Source organism: Cornus florida, unplaced genomic scaffold (assembly GCF_030987335.1).
Source record: "Cornus florida cultivar Cherokee Brave unplaced genomic scaffold, ASM3098733v1 CherokeeBrave_3.0.0_Hap2_Chr09, whole genome shotgun sequence".
NCBI classification, from domain to species: Eukaryota; Viridiplantae; Streptophyta; class Magnoliopsida; order Cornales; family Cornaceae; genus Cornus; species Cornus florida.
This window is the reverse complement of record NW_026775579.1, coordinates 67,363,308-67,379,443: the sequence shown is the minus strand read 5'-3', so window position 1 is coordinate 67,379,443 and position 16,136 is coordinate 67,363,308.

Sequence of the window (16,136 nt, the reverse complement as noted above, 5' to 3'; positions counted from 1 at the left end):
TGATGCATTGGTAATAAGATGATAAAGATGTGTTTTATTTTTGGTTTTTCTTATCATCAATATGATGAGCTCAATGGCTGAAGGAGGTTTAGTTTGTGTGGAGTTTTCAGAGTTGATTAGTTGTGGTCTAGTTGGTAGGTATTTGGCACTAAATTGTGTATGGTAGGTAAGTTGGTGTTTGGCACTAAAATGGTAAGGGCAATTTCGTAATCTACTATTTTCGATGAGCTCCAGTGCTGTCAAATTTGGATTTTATCCTCAAATTGCACAATTTAAATAGTTTAGAGGGCTCTACTTAGTTCAGGAGGTTTCTTGAGAGAGAGAGTAAAGTTCAGGGGGATTTATTGCCCTTTACCCCTTTTTTTAATAAACAATAATAAGATGACATCATGTAAGACTCGTGAACGATTTTATTTGATCACTTTTATTTTGCATTATTTAGAGCAATGAAGCAACCACTACACTAAAAGGAACTTGAGACACTGGTTCTCCTCCCGGGGATGGTTCATCCTGGTGGTGCTAAAGAATTTGGTTGTTGGTGGCAGTTGCCCGGGGGAGTCTTAGGAGGTGGAGTACTCGCAGGTGGAGGATTTTATCGTTCAGAGAAGGAGCACTGGTGGGGTGTTTTCAAATTGTGGTAGTGGAGCACTCGGTGGGGGATTTTGAGATTCGAGTGTTGGAGCACTCTTTGGTGGAGGATTAACTGCCAAAACATAATTTAGAAATGCATGATGAGTTTTATTTGATAATTAGAACAAATATTTTACTAAATTTGAGAACTAACTTGTGATGATATGCAAAGCATTTATCTTATTAGATTTCAAGTTAAATATCAATGAAGAGATTAGATTAGCAGGCCCTAACCCCATTATATCTCACTAGCATTCAGAAAGATTAACTTGTCCAATTATTCAAGTTCTATAAAAAGAGATATGAAACAATGTAATAAGCACTTACCGACTGGATTTTAACTTGATTCGCCATTTGTAAGTGCAAAATTTCGCTCAACCAATTACGATCGAGAGAAAATAATACAACACACTCAAGAAACAATAAGAATAAACAAGAACAATGTCTATTGAAGAACTGAATTACTTGCCCCTTTATTGGAGGTCTAGGCCTCTATTTATACACAAAAGTTGGTAGAATTATGGTAGGACTTGCATTGCTTGTCCTCCAATTCTTTCCATATATGACTTTCTTTACAAATAGAGTTCTTTCCATTGTATGATATTTCCTATGTAGAATTTGCTTTGTATAAAAACTTTCCATCTGAGTTGACTCCTTTGTTAAATAAGACTGAGCCATATTTAATTATACTTGGGCCGGATGCAGTTTGGTGTAAGTGACTTGACTAATGGATCAAAACTTCAACAGCGGTGATGTTGGGCTGATCAGTACTTTTGTCTAGCTTTGGAGGCCCAACATAAATGATAATGGGTTAAAGCACAACGTAACTTGGGCTTGATCTGGATGGGCTTATGAGATCTCCTAAATGCAGATTTGTATAATGGTGATGTGTCTCATTCTTATTGGAGGGAAATTTTTCCCTCCACACTTTGCCCCCAATTCCACTTTAATTGGGTTACGGCTCCTAATTAAAGGGAAATTGAAGTCGTGTAGCTGCCATTCTTGCACGAGGCATTTCCATTCGCGTCTATTGTTATTCTGACTCAAGGGTTTCTTCAAGACTCGCTTTTGTTCTCAGTGTGCTCATTCTGTCTACTGCGTTCTTCATACTCTCATATCTCTAAGTTAGTTCTTCTTTCCCTTCTTCCAATCTTACATTATGAGTACTTCGACTACTCCTGAGCGTATAGAGATCGTAGATTCTGAGTCCACACCCTCGTCTTCCCCTAATCTCATTAGGGTTCCCCTTCCTAGGGTTTCGAACTTCCCTAAACCTGCAAATGACTCGGTTAATCAGCCGGATGCTTCCCCGATCCAGGCTGAAACATCCAACTCTGGGTCAGACAATATCTTCACTAAGGAAGAAAGGAATGCAATTTTATCCATTCGTCGTATCCCATTTTCCATTGAATCCGTAATGGAAGAGTTTGAGATTCCTGAGGGGGTAGAAATTGCAGAATACCCCAAAGGCGCCGATTTTTGCTCCGGCGAGGGCATCGGAGAGGACGAGTTGCTCCTTTCTGTTGGGCATCTTAACGCTCTTAGGTTCCCTCTTCATCCTTTCTACCACCTAGTCTTTAACAAATTAGGGATTGCACCCCTGCAAGTAAACCCTAACTTCCTTCGAGTAATCTCGGCACTCCTCATCTGTCGATGGCTGGAGAGTCTTGACATGACTCTGGCTGACTTGCTGATTACTTATTCCATTTTTAAGCACGGGACCGAACCTGGTCGTTTCTTTTTCACCTCCCCCTTGCACCAAAGGATATGGACAGACCTCCCTACTTCTGAGAAGAAGTGGAAAGAGAGGATGATAATCATTAAAGGGAGATAGGCCGTGCCCTAATTGAGCAAACTCCCAATCCCTCGCAAGTTCAGGAAGTTAGGTATAGAACATCCCCCCTTTCTTCATGAAGATTGTTCTGGCTGTTTCCCATGTCGAGTCTTATTCTTTTAATATATTTATGAGTTTCTTGGTGTTTTTTCAGCGACATTTCCTTCTTTGGCTGCCAAGAAGAGGCTTTCCTTCCTGGAAGGGCAGGTTTGGAACGACCCTTCTTCGGTTGAGAACTTGCTTACTTCTGCAAATCTTAAAGCAGTTGCTTCCAGAGCTGTAGCCGCTAATCTCATGGACCTCTCACTTCCATCATTTGACAGCTTCCCCATGACTAAGGAAGAAAAACAGGGCGCTGAAGCCTTGAAGAGGAAGGCTGCAGAGAGTGCCATGTTGACTATATTGCGCTCAAACGAATAGGAGAATGAGATTGACGAAGTCCCCTTAAACAAAAAGGCGAGGCTGAACCCTTCTTCAACTACGAAACCCAAGGGTGCTTCCAACCCAAAAAGCAAAGGGAAGAAAGCTGAAGAGATTAACCCTGAAGATGAGGTCAGTGCTTACGTCTTTGCTGAGGCTGGGGCACCTTGGACTCCTTCTTTCTCGAGGGCTGACAAGTCCATCCTCCATGTTGGTGATTCTATGATCACTGACCCATCTGCAGTGCTGGCTGTCACTAGGGGAATGTGGCTCCCCAAGGATGAAGAAATTATTGGCAGAATAGGGTTGGAACAACTACTCCCATCTGCCCCTATTCGAGCCATAGAGGTTTGCTCTTTCCTTCGTTTCCATTGTTATAATTGTCTTACAAATTTTCTTACATTGTTATTGTCTCATGATGTAGGGCTTGTATCACACTATGGCCCTTTGTGCCACTGCTGAGGCTCAGTCTCTTTCTCTTAAGAAGCTGGAGAAAGACCTCAGCAATTCTGAGAAGAAGGCATCACATGCCATTGCCAATGTACAAATTGCATATGAGGCCCGGGATATTTATAAGAAGCGTCTGGATGCTTCTGATGTAAGAGTTGAGTCGCTGGAGGCTGAAGTCCAACGTTTGAATGATGCCCTTAGCACCTGCATCATTGCCGGGAGGCAAATGCAAGGTTGTTACTCCAGTTTGGTGCGTTTGTCGAGTGCAAAAGCTTACCGGTCTGGCTTCAATCAAGGCTCAGGCCCCAAAACGATGGATCCTGATGCCTTTGATGTGAACATGGGGGTGTCTTTCCCTTACAACGAGGGTCCGAAGGCTAAGGTGCTTTTTGCTGAAATAGTGAAGGCTCACCCGGATGATCCTCCAAGCTCATCAACTCCTGTAACTCCCGGTCCTTCAATTCCTCCACTTGCAAGTCCAGCTGTGGTAGATGCTTTCGAATCTACCCCGTTTGATCCGAAGAGGAAGTAGGATCGAGTAACTTTTTTCCTTTTTTCTTTTGTAATGAAACAACATTGAGAATGATAAACATGAATGATATAACCTTGTTTCTTAAGCTGTGTTACTTTTATTCTGCTTCGACTGAGTATTCTTGTATGCCTCTGATATTGCACACACTCTGTTGGATGAGATTTTTTTTTTTTTTTTTTTAAGGAAAGTATCCTGCCTGAAGGTTCCTTATCTGTTTTAGTCCGAAGCAAAATAAATAAGATGTGAAGAAGAGATCTCTTCTAACGGTTTATCTGATAATAGAGGATTGCTTTTTCCTTTGGTGATTTAACCGTCGAGGGACCCCTTCTTGAAATGGATTTGTGCGAAGCAAGTATATTTATACTTGTTTCTTCTTGTAGTTTTTCGATGTGGGACAACCTCGTAACTTAAATTACCGAACTTAGAATCAGTGAATATAAGCATGAGAGTAAGGTTTGTTAAGCCAGACACTTTGGGTTCGAGGCGAATGAATTACTCCACGGCGCTGTGCTTGAGGGAAGGTTTGCCGAGCCAAACACTTAGGGTCCGAGGCGAATAAATTACTCCCCAGCACTGTGCCTGAGGTAAGGTTTGCCGAGCCGGACACTTAGGGTCCGAGGAGAATAAATTACTCCCCGGCGCTAAGCCTGAGGGAGGTTTTACTGAGCCGGACACTTAGGGTCCGAGGCGAATGAATTACTCCCTGGCGCTGAGCCTGAGGGAAGGTTTGCCGAGCCGGACACTTAGGGTCCGAGGCGAATAAATTACTCCCCGGCGCTGAGCCTGAGGGAGGTTTTGCCGAGCCGGACACTTAGGGTTCGAGACGAATGAATTACTCCCCGGCACTGAGCCTGAGGGAGGTTTTGCCGAGCCGGACACTTAGGGTCCGAAGCGAGTTGGTTTCTCCTCGGCGTTGGGCCTGAGGAGAAGTTTGTATATATATATATATATATTCTTCTCTTTTTTCATTTTTTCATTTTTTTTTTTTTCCAAACAACTTATCATGACGCCGAGGACTCAAAAATGATAGAAGACCAAGAAAGCGAGTAACAATGGTTAGGAAGTTTCTTATTTGTTTACTTTGGAGACTTTCCTCCATTGATACTACCTTCTTAGCAACCAAATGTAATGGACTACGCATATATTAATTACATTTCCTTTCTATTTTTATCCGATGTGGGACATAAACTATATTTTGTCAAAAAAAGGTCGGTGTAAGGAATGCCTCTGGTATTGAGCTTGACAACCTTTAATACCAGTGGGCCCTCCTTACACCGCAATCAACTATTTAAATATTCCCATATATAACAGAATGCAACTCACACTTTTTTGTCGATGTGGGATAGAGAGTTTTAACTATAGGTCGAAACCCATGCTTTTTAATAACTTGCTTCCAACATTACTTTGCATAAAAGCATAAAATTTAATAACTTGCTTCCAACATTGCTATGCATAAAAGCATAAAATTGCATAATCACAGTGTAGTATGAAAATTTCTTTGCATAAAAACTGAAAATTTCTTTACATAAAAATTGCTAATGCATAATGCGACTCAAAATTGCATAATCATAGAATGGTGGTATGGCCCCCATTTTTATGGAAAGAAACAAATGGAATAGAAGCAAAATAAAGAAAAGCTTGGCTGACTGTGGGCTTACGCAGCCTTATTTGTGAAGATTTCTTAATAAAATTGACAAACTTATCTAATGGAAATACCTTTTAAGGTGTATTACATTGCAAGGACACGTAATGGGACGTTCGTCAGCTTCGGCCAAACGATATGCTCCCTTCCCCACTACTTCAGTAACCCTGTAGGGTCCGATCCAATTAGGTTCCAGTTTCTTTACATGAGCTGTCTCTTGCTTCAGAACCCAATCGCCTACCGCAAAGCTCCTGAATCTGACACATTTGTTATAATTGTTGCGCAGCTGCTGTTGATATGAAGCGAGCCTAATTGCTACAGCATCCCTTTTTTCATCCAGGAAATCGAGACTATGCTCGAGCTGCTGACTATTGTTTCCTTCAAGCAACAAGGATTTCCGAAGGGTTGGAACTGCCGCTTCGGTTGGGATCACAGCTTCGGATCCATAAGCCATGGCAAAGGGACTCTCCCCCGTAGGCTGCCGTGGTGTGGTTCTGTACGCCCAAAGCACCTGAGGGAGATTCTCGTACCATTTTGTTTTGAGCTTTTCCAGCTTCTTTTTTAAACAACTGAAAATGGTTCGATTAGTTATTTCAGCCTGTCCATTCCCTTGTGGATAACTGACTGCAGCTAGCTTTTGTACAATTTCATGCTCAGCGAAGAATTTTCTTGTACTTTTATTGTCGAGGTTCTTACCATTGTCCATCATAATGACTTTTGGGACCCCAAACCAGCAAATGATGTTGTTCCAAAGGAAACTTTTTACCTGCTCATGGGTCACACTTGAGTAAGCCTCGGCTTCTACCCATTTAGTGAAATAATCTGTAGCCAGTAGCACGTACTCCTTTTGTTCCACAGTCTTAGGTAAAGGGCCCACCATATCAATCCCCCATTGTGTGAATGGCCATGGATTTGCCATTGCATACAAATCTTCAACAGGTTGATGCTTCATGGGACCGCGGCGTTGACATTTATCACATCTTTGAGTATACTCTTCTGTATTCCGGGCCAAGTACGGCCAAAATTAGCCTTGAGTTAGAACTTTATGTGCAAGGGATCTACCCCCAGAATGGTTGCCATAATCTCCATCATGGATTTGTTTCAACACCACAAGAGCCTCAATAGGGCTTAAACATTTCAGGTAAGGACCTGAAAATGACTTCCGGTATAACTGGTTGTTGATGATGGCATATTTAGCTGCGATGAGTCGAAGCTTCCGTGCTTCGGGCTTTTGGTTTGGAAGAATTCCATGCTTGAGGTAGGCTTCCAATGGATCAATCCAGCATTATTCTCGAGGAATAACTAGAATCACCATTACTTCTTGCTGAGGATTAATGCTGGGCTCGTCTAAGACGTCAATCGGCACAATCCGAGTCAGATCTTCATTTGAGGATGACGCTGTTATGGCTAATTGATCTGTTTCGGCATTCTCAACACGAGGTACCTGACAGAATTTGATTTGATCGAATCCCCGTGTAGCATTCTCCCAGCTTCTTTATATGCTTTCATTCTTTCCTCTTTGGGATGGTACTGACCTGTCACTTGATTTATAACAAACTGTGACTCACTAAAAACCTTTAAACAACGTACCTTGAGGATGCAGGCCAATCGAAGACCAGCAAGTAACGCTTCGTATTCAGCCTCATTGTTCATAGCAAAGAATTTTAAGCAAATAGACTGCTGCAACTTGGTGCCTTCGTGTGTTGACATAACCACCCCTACCCCTACACTTATTTGATTCGAGAAACCATGGACCAAAAGCTTCCACTGTGGTTCAGGGGGTTCCGGCTCTTCGGAAGTGTCTTCATATTCGAGAAGAAAGTCTGTTACGGCTTATCCCTTGTACGACACCTTCGGCTCATAAGTTATGTCGAAGGAGCTGAGCTCGATAGCCCATTTAGAGAGTATACCCCGTATAGGATAATTGGTGAGTACCACAATGCTGTGAGATTCAAAATAATGCCGAAGCTTCCTCTTGGCATAGACCAAGGCTAAGATGATTTTCTCTGCTTTGCTATATCGTGTCTCCGCTTCCGTCATTGTCTTACTTGTGTAGAAGACTGGATATTGCCTCTTTCCTTCCTTTTTAATCAATGCTGCACTTGTCGCTATACTAGAAATTGCCAAGTACATAATAAGAACCTCCCCGGGTTTTGGAACGGATAGAATTGGTGGTTCGGCCATGTAACCTTTCAACTGATTGAGGGCCTCCTACTGCTAAGGTCCCCATATATCTTTATTCTTACATCTTATAGCATCGACGAATGGTTTGCACTTATCTGAAAATCTGGTTATAAACCGACTGAGGGGTGCGATCCGACCGGTAAGAACTTATACCTCCCTGCAATTTTTTGGTTCCTGATTCTGGATGAAGGCCTTAGCCTAAGCCGAACTTACCTCTATCCCTCTTTTATTCACTATGTGGCCGAGGAATTGACCTGATGATACCGCAAAGGAGCACTTGGATGGATTCAGCTTCATGTTGTACTTCTTCAAGGTATTGAAAACTTCCTGGAGATGCTTCGGATGGTCTTCCTTCTTCACACTTTTGACCACCATGTCATCTATATATGCTTCAACTGTCTTTCCCAACAGATTATCAAAGATCTTGTTGACAAGACGTTGATAAGTAGCTCCAGCGTTCTTTAGTCCGAAGGGCATGACCCTGTAACAATAAGTCCCCTTTTCTGTAATGAAAGCTGTTTTTTCTTCATCTTCGGGGTTCATAAGAATTTGATTGTATCCCGAGTATGCATCAAGGAATGTCAGCCTCTCGTAGCCAGTGGTAGCATCAACCATCTGAGCTATCTTGGGCAGAGGGAAGCTATCTTTAGGGCAGGCTTTGTTAAGGTTGGTATAGTCTACACAAACCCTCCACTTTCCATTATTCTTCTGTACGACCACCACGTTTGACAGCCACTGTGGATATTGCACTTCTCGAATGAAACCTGCTTGCAACAACTTGTTCACTTCTTCAGCTATAATGCGATTGCGTTCGGGGGCAAACCTTCGGTGTTTCTGCTTAACAGGTTTGAACTCCGGATCCACCTTCAGACTATGGCAGGAAACTAAAGGATCGATCCCTACCATGTCCGAGTGATCCCATACAAAAGCATCTGCATTGCTCCGAATAACATCAATTAACGCCTTCTTTTCTTCGGACGTGGAGAAAGAGCCTAAATAAGTGACCTTCTGAGGGTCGCCGAGGATAACTTCCACGACTTCAAGGGTCTCCACGGTGGGCGTCGCAATTTCCTCTTCCTCCTCTACCTTGAGATACTTGGGCAGAGGGCTCTGTAATTGCTATTTGGGTATATTTTCGGAAGCCACACCTGGTTGTGACTGAGTAAATACCTTCTTTGCTTCAGCCTATGTCAACATATAGTATTCCTTCGCAGCGACTTGATTGCCCCATAGATTAATCACTTATTTTCCGTCCGGTGATAAACACCGCATTACCTGGTGAAGGGTGGACGGAACTCCTCTCATCCGGTGTATCCAGCCTCTTCCCATAATGAGATTATAAGAAGGATTAATCTCTGTTAAAACAAAGTTCTCCTTCAGAGTCCTCTTCGCCACAGTCACGGACAAGTCTATTACTCCTAAGGGATCTACTCTTGTGCCATCGAATCCCATCAACGGGCTGGAGGTAGGTCGAATAGATGATAACGGGATCTCTAGCTGCTCAAAGACTGTCTTTGTGATAATGTTGGCGCTACTTCCTGGATCTATCAAAACCCTCTTAATCATACAATTGGCCACTAAAAGACTGATGACCAATGGATCCTCGTGGGGGAGTTGAACTCTGGATAGGTCGCCATCTCCGAATCCAATACTGATGCTACCCGAAGCGATATCATTGACCGAGGATATCTTCCTGAGCTTGTGGGCTGCCCTCAATCTGGATCTGTATACACCCTCGGACTCTTGATCCTCTTCAGACCTGCCATGTATTGCATGAATGACTTTTACTTGCTGCGTACCTTCCACTTTGCGGGGATAGAACTCGCGGGGCTTTGCATACTCTTTTGTCATGAGGTAATCCGCCAACTCACCTCTGGTGATCAGATTCTCCACCTGTCGCCTAAGGGATCTGCAATCATTGGTTGAATGCCCATAATCTCGATGATAAGCGTAATGCTTGCTTTTGTCCCTTTGCTCCAGGGGTTGCTTTATTGGCTGCGGAGTTGTGAACTTCATCTTATTCTCTTGGAAGAGCCGAGCCAAGGTAGTTCGGAAAAGTGTAAGTCCTTCCTCTACCCTTTGCCTCTTCTCAGGTGCCTGGGTGATTAGCGTTGAAGAACGTTGGCTTTGCTGAATCCTTGAAGTTGGAATTCTTTCTCAAGGCTTGTTCTCCACTATTATAAGGGTGGCGAGCTGCGCTCGGTGGGCTATATTTTCCTCAAGCCGAATGTAGATCTGGGCCCTGGCATTGAGAGTCTACATGTCGGGAGGAGAATATTTGACCAAGGAAATGTGGAATTTCGTCCCCTAAATCATCGCAAGTTTAAATGTCTCTATAGCAGTCGCGGGATGACAATCTACTATTTCTGAGGCTTCCATGTTGAATCTTGATAAGAAATCCTGCAATGTTTCCCCCTTCTTTTGCCTTACGGTGAAGAGGCTGGCAATGCTCTTCTTTTGCTTCTTATTTCCACAATACTGTGCCAGGAACATAGTGCACAGAGTTACGTAATCTGGGATGGACTTATGCGGTCTATTCCTGAACCACTCTAGTATTGCTCCTATCAAGCTGGTGTGAAAAACTCTGCACATCCAAGGGTCATTACGATCATCCAAAGCCATCTTTTGAGTGTAATGATCTAGGTGCCGAGAAGGATCCCCCGTTCCATCAAACTGGGTGAAAGAAGGCATGGTAAATTTCTTGGGCCTCTCAACCAGATACACATTGTCAGTGAAAGGAGTTTTGACCAAGGAATTTTTGTGTTCTCTAGCCATCTCAGTAGGTGTCTAAATCTTCAGGAGTTTCTTCTCATCAAAGGCATCCTGAACACCTGCACCATCTGGGATTCCATTGGACCACACCGTGAGCTTATGGCTGGATTTAACTTGCTCATCCTGTGTGCAACGAGGGACGTTATCTGAAGCCACAGCCTCTGATCTTGCCCTCCGTTGTTGCTGAACCTCATTCGGCTGAGCCTCATTGGGTCGTGCCCCATTAGGTGGAGCCCTATTAGGTGGAAGTCCGGTAATCGGAGGAATATTCTAATTAGGGGGTGTTGCTGTGTCACCCACTGGTGGCAGTGGTGCCAACTGAGCCATCGCCATTTGCGGAGTGTTATTCTGCTGTTGAAGCAAGGCGATTTGAGCCACGCTTGCTTCGTTTGCCTAACGAAGTACGTCAAACTAGTGTAGAAACTCTTCACGCATCTTCTGCATCAACTCCGTCTGTTGATCCATTGAAGATCCTCCGTTTGACATTCTGGATGGTAGTTGCAGGACTCACCTGTGAAACAAGAGTGGGAATATATTTGCACACGCTTCCCACAGACGGCGCTAAAGTTTAGGTGCAAAATTTCGCTCAACCAATTACGATCGAGAGAAAATAATACAACACACTCAACAAACAATAAGAATAAACAAGAACAGTGTCTATTGAAGAACTGAATTGCTTGCCCCTTTATTGGAGGTCTAGGCCTTTATTTATACACAAAAGTTGGTAGAATTATGGTAAGACTCGCGTTGATAGTCCTCCAATTCTTTCCATATATGACTAATTTTACAAATAGAGTTCTATCCATTGTATAATATTTCCTATGTAGAATTTTCTTTGTATAAAAACTTTCCATCCGAGTTGAGCCATATTTAATTATACTTGGGCCGAATGCGGTTTGGTGTAAGTGACTTGACTAATGGATCAAAACTTCAACAACGGTGATGTTGGGCTGATCAGTACTTTTGTTTGGCTTTGGAGGCCCAACATAAATGATAATGGGTTAAAGCACAACGTAACATGGGCTTGATCTGGATGGGCTTATAAGATCTCCTAAATGCAGATTTGTATAATTGTGACGTGTCTTATTCTTATTGGAAGGAAATTTTTCCCTCCACACCATTGATATCAAGGGAATCAAAGGTCGGTGATTAATTGCTCGTGTAAATATGAGATATATGAATTATCATCAAATTTATTGCCTAATCGAAATCTACCAAGAGCAAAACACTAGAAGGAGCCCTGGGGTCGTGGAGCATGGAAAAAGAAATTTATTTTATTTTCTCTACCTTTACACGATTAAATAATCATCGAATACGAGAACACTCTTCTTTGGCTTTAAACTCCGGTGAACACTTTCTTTTTTGACCTTGAATACTAATGAGTGTTCACATCTATGGCCCCAATAATAGGTTTGTGGAACCCTAACCTTTTCTGTCACTCTTTGTATTATGTATCGTGTACTAGATATTTTGTATCGTAGTGTCAAAAGATAAATGACCTGAAAGAGTTGGTTAAAAGATTAGCGATAAAGATAAAAAAGGACTTCCTTATCTTAGCTCCAATTTGATAGAGATAGAGTTATCTCATAATTTTATCATATCCAATAAATTATAATAAGCACCACAATAGTTTTGTAATTGCACTCTAAGATTTAGAAATTACGTCAAGGCCATGTTCTACTAAATAATTACATATAAGCCCCTCCACTATCAGATATCTATAAGTAGCCCAAGGAAAATAAAATTGTCCCACCTAAGGCATACTTACTTGTTATATTTCTTAAGTAACCAAATAATCCTTATGATCACTACATTAAATTCTTTTATAAAAGAATTTTTCAAAATAAATAATAAAAAAATAATTTAGTAAACATTTTACTAAAATGCCCTGATCAGGTTTCAGTGACCAAACTTATTAAATTGCATCTAGGGGATATTCTAACTCTTATAGAGTGTGGATTCCATGTTGAGCATTTGTGTTCCCACAGTTCCAACATTAGTCACCCAAGATAGTTTGATATTGACTTTAAAAGATCTCAAACATTGGTAAGTCAAAGTGACCAATACTTTAAGTCCAAAACCTTAGAGGATTTAGAGCTTAATGTATCTAGTAGATAAGAATCACACCAAAATAATAACAATAATTTGTATAGTGTGAGTAATTTGTATGGTGTGATCTTATGCTGATCCAATTCAGTTTACTCCAAGCACATTAATACTCTAACTTCGAGTCAACTATTCCAATGGTCAAGACAAACTATCATATCTCGTAATGGTTAAGTGTGTTACAATTTTTAAGATTAAAGGGTCCAACTTTTATCACCGTTTGCAAACAATGCCAATGTGCAAGAAATGGGTGAGCTCAAACTCCTTTGCGTAAATCTCATTCACACACTTATAATACAATTTGAGGACTATAATGCATCTCATGCAAATATATGTAAAACCCAATATATAAATATTATATTTACTATTAAATCACATTTATTAACAAAATATCAAATACTAAAAATAAATAATTGACTATTAAGGCACATAATCCAACAACCAAGACTCAAATTTACTAAGACAAAAGTACACCAGTGAAAAACCCAACAGTATTATTGATCAAAGTTTGTAAATTAAGTTCATAATACCAATATTATTAATGATACAAAAAAGATGCACACACACATGTTCTCTTATAGAGAACGATACTAAGGACCAATTTGGTTACGATAATAGTTTTGAAAATCATAAAACTGTATTTTATCAAAAATAAAAAATAAAAAGATTACAAAACAGTGCAAAAACTTGTTTGCTTCTTGTACTATGGCTATGGATTGGATGAAGTATCCAATTTTTTTAAGATTATTTTATGAAAATTAAGTTTTAAAAAAAATATCTATTTTCAAATAACTACTTGGCATGCCTTAAAAAAAAAAAAAAAAAAAAAAAAAAAAAACAAACTAGTTGTCATGTTTTAAGAGTGTATCTTTCTTTCAGCTTACGAATAAATAAGCGCTCGCTCTCTCTCTCTCTCTCTCTCTCTTCATATCCTTTATTATATTTGCAATACTTGTATTATAGAGCGTATCTTTTCTCTTCATATCCTTTATTATATTTGCAATACTTGTATTATAGAGCGTATCTTTTCTCTCTCTCCTCTCTTTTCATATCCTTTATTATATTTACAATAATAGGAATTTTTTTTTTGCTATTCTTTTTAAACTTTGGGCCGTTGTAGAGCTTGAGAGAGGTTAATGGGCCTTATTATTACTAGTCCATTGGGCTTTACTTCTAACACCCCAGTCAGCTAAAGGGACAATAATTTCTTTTTTATTTGGAAATGAGCCTAACTTACAGAGCTCGAACAAGGTTTAGGGCAAACTGTTCAGCATTCAAACACTCTTTGAGAATCAGAGAGAGAGAGAGATCAGTAGATCACTGCAAATCTACGAAGCTCCACACTTTAAGGCAAGTACTCATCTCTGCATTCTTCGCTTTGATTGATAGCATATTATATGTGTATGTATCTTCAAGAAATGAGGAATATATATATCTGCAAAAGTCTCATCTCACTCTCTCTCAGCAATTCTTCACATCTCAACAAAACCCCAATCTCTCTTTTCTCTCTCCTCTTCTGTTCTTCCTCTCCAAAAGCCCCAATGCGGTAGCTGATTACTTGATTGAGAAACACAAAATTTCTCCTGAAACTGCTTCGAAAGTCTCTTCCTCTCCAAGAAGCCCCAATCTGAAAAGCCCTGAAAAGATTGATTCGATTCTGTCATTTCTCGAGTAAAGTGGTTTTTCGGATACCAATCTCGAGCGTGTCATCAAACACGCGCCTCAACTTCTGTCGGCAAATCTCGAGCTTTCCATCAAACCCAAATTCAAGTTTTTTCAAGACGTGGGTATTTCTTCTAGCGATATTGTGCAAATTGTTTCGTCTGACCCTCGGATTCTAACTCGTAGCGTTGATTGTCATCTTGGCCCATCGATTTTAGCATTGAAGAGTGTTTTGGTTTCAAATATGGATGTGTCTAGGGTTTTAAAGAAATCTGGGTGGTTTTTCAGGTATGATATGGCGAAAACTATGATACCCAATATTGAATTTTTGAAGAGCTGTGGCATTAGTTCGTCGCAAATAAGTCGATGTGTCTGTAGTACCCCCAACATTTTTCAGTCGTAAACCTACGAGAATTAGAGAAAATGTGAAGAGGGTTCTTCCTGCGATTCGGGCTATTAGTTCTATGACTGTAGAGAATTGGGAGTTGAAATTGGAGGTCTTTAAGAGTTTGGGATTTTCGGAAGATGACATTTTGTCAGTTTTTAGGAGACAACCTCAGTTATTTTCTCTGTCGGAGAGGAAAATTAAGGCAACAACACAGCTTTTACTTAGCACAGGCAAATGTGATATCTCATATGTTGTTAAAAACCCAGACTTACTTAGTCGCAGTATTGAGAATAGGCTTAAGCCACGGCTAAGAGTTCTGGAGGTTTTGGAAAGCAGGAATTTGCTTCTTAAAAAGCCGAGTTTGGGGCATGTATGCAAGATCACTGATAAGAAGTTCTTCGAGAAATATGTACTCCCTTATTCAGATGAAGTTGGAGAATTATTCGAGGTTAGCAAGGCGTCGTTGCAAGCAGAAATATGTGCTTAAGATCATGACATCGTTTCTGATTTCATGATTTAATACCTAGAGGCAGGCTGAGACAGAATCTTTTTTCCAAACGATTTTGCGGCATAACATGGCAGGTAAGTAGGTACTAGATATTCACTTCTTTTTTCTTTTCTTTTTTTTCTTGTATCCATATGGTGTACTACTTTGAAAAACATGGATTAATTTTCCAGCTGGCTGTCTCATTTCAAATGAGTTTAATTGAACATTTCCTTTTGTTTCCACGTTTTCAATTGAATAACTCATGCATGTCAGTGCCCCGAAATGAAGTTGTCTAAATGCTGTAGGTGCTTCTTCCAATAGTGAATTTGGACTTCGATTCACTGAGTACTTCTTAATTGTCCTTCAGCATATCTGATTTGGCTTCTTTTTTTCTTTTGCTTCCTAAATTCCTACAAATTCCGCATCTTTAGGAACTTCTGAGATGATTCGGGTTTAGTTTGTGGAACTCTGTTACCCCCTTGAGACTGGATTGACAAGAGATTAAGCACTAATGTATAGAAGTTCGTGAATTAATCATGGTTAACAAGGGGTCATTGGTAGGAGCAATAGTGTGTGTGTGTGTGTGTGTGTGTGTGTGTGTTTTCAATGTGTGTGCCTTCATAATAATATTTTCTGAATTTTTATGTTTCCTCTCATGTTTTTTTAACTCAGAAATTTAAAAGGGTCATGAGCTATGTCAAAATGCCGTTTTAGTGCTTTTGAATTCTTATTAAAGTTGTCCAAAGAGCTGGCTTTTACCTAAATCATACGTATTTTACTAGAAAACTTGATAATTGTTCTATAACTCTTTGGAATTTTTTTCCATTGGTTTAAGGAAATTTTCATTCTTATAATGGCCCTTTGAAATTATGCAAAAGACTGAGCTCAATAATTGAAGAGACCATAGTTTGGTATGCTTGGGAGAACCTTTTACAATATTTATTTTCAGATTATTTATTTTTCAAAAATTTGGAGTTTTCTTTTTTGCATTTGTGCTTTTCTGTTTCTAAGACAAACATTGTTCGGTCT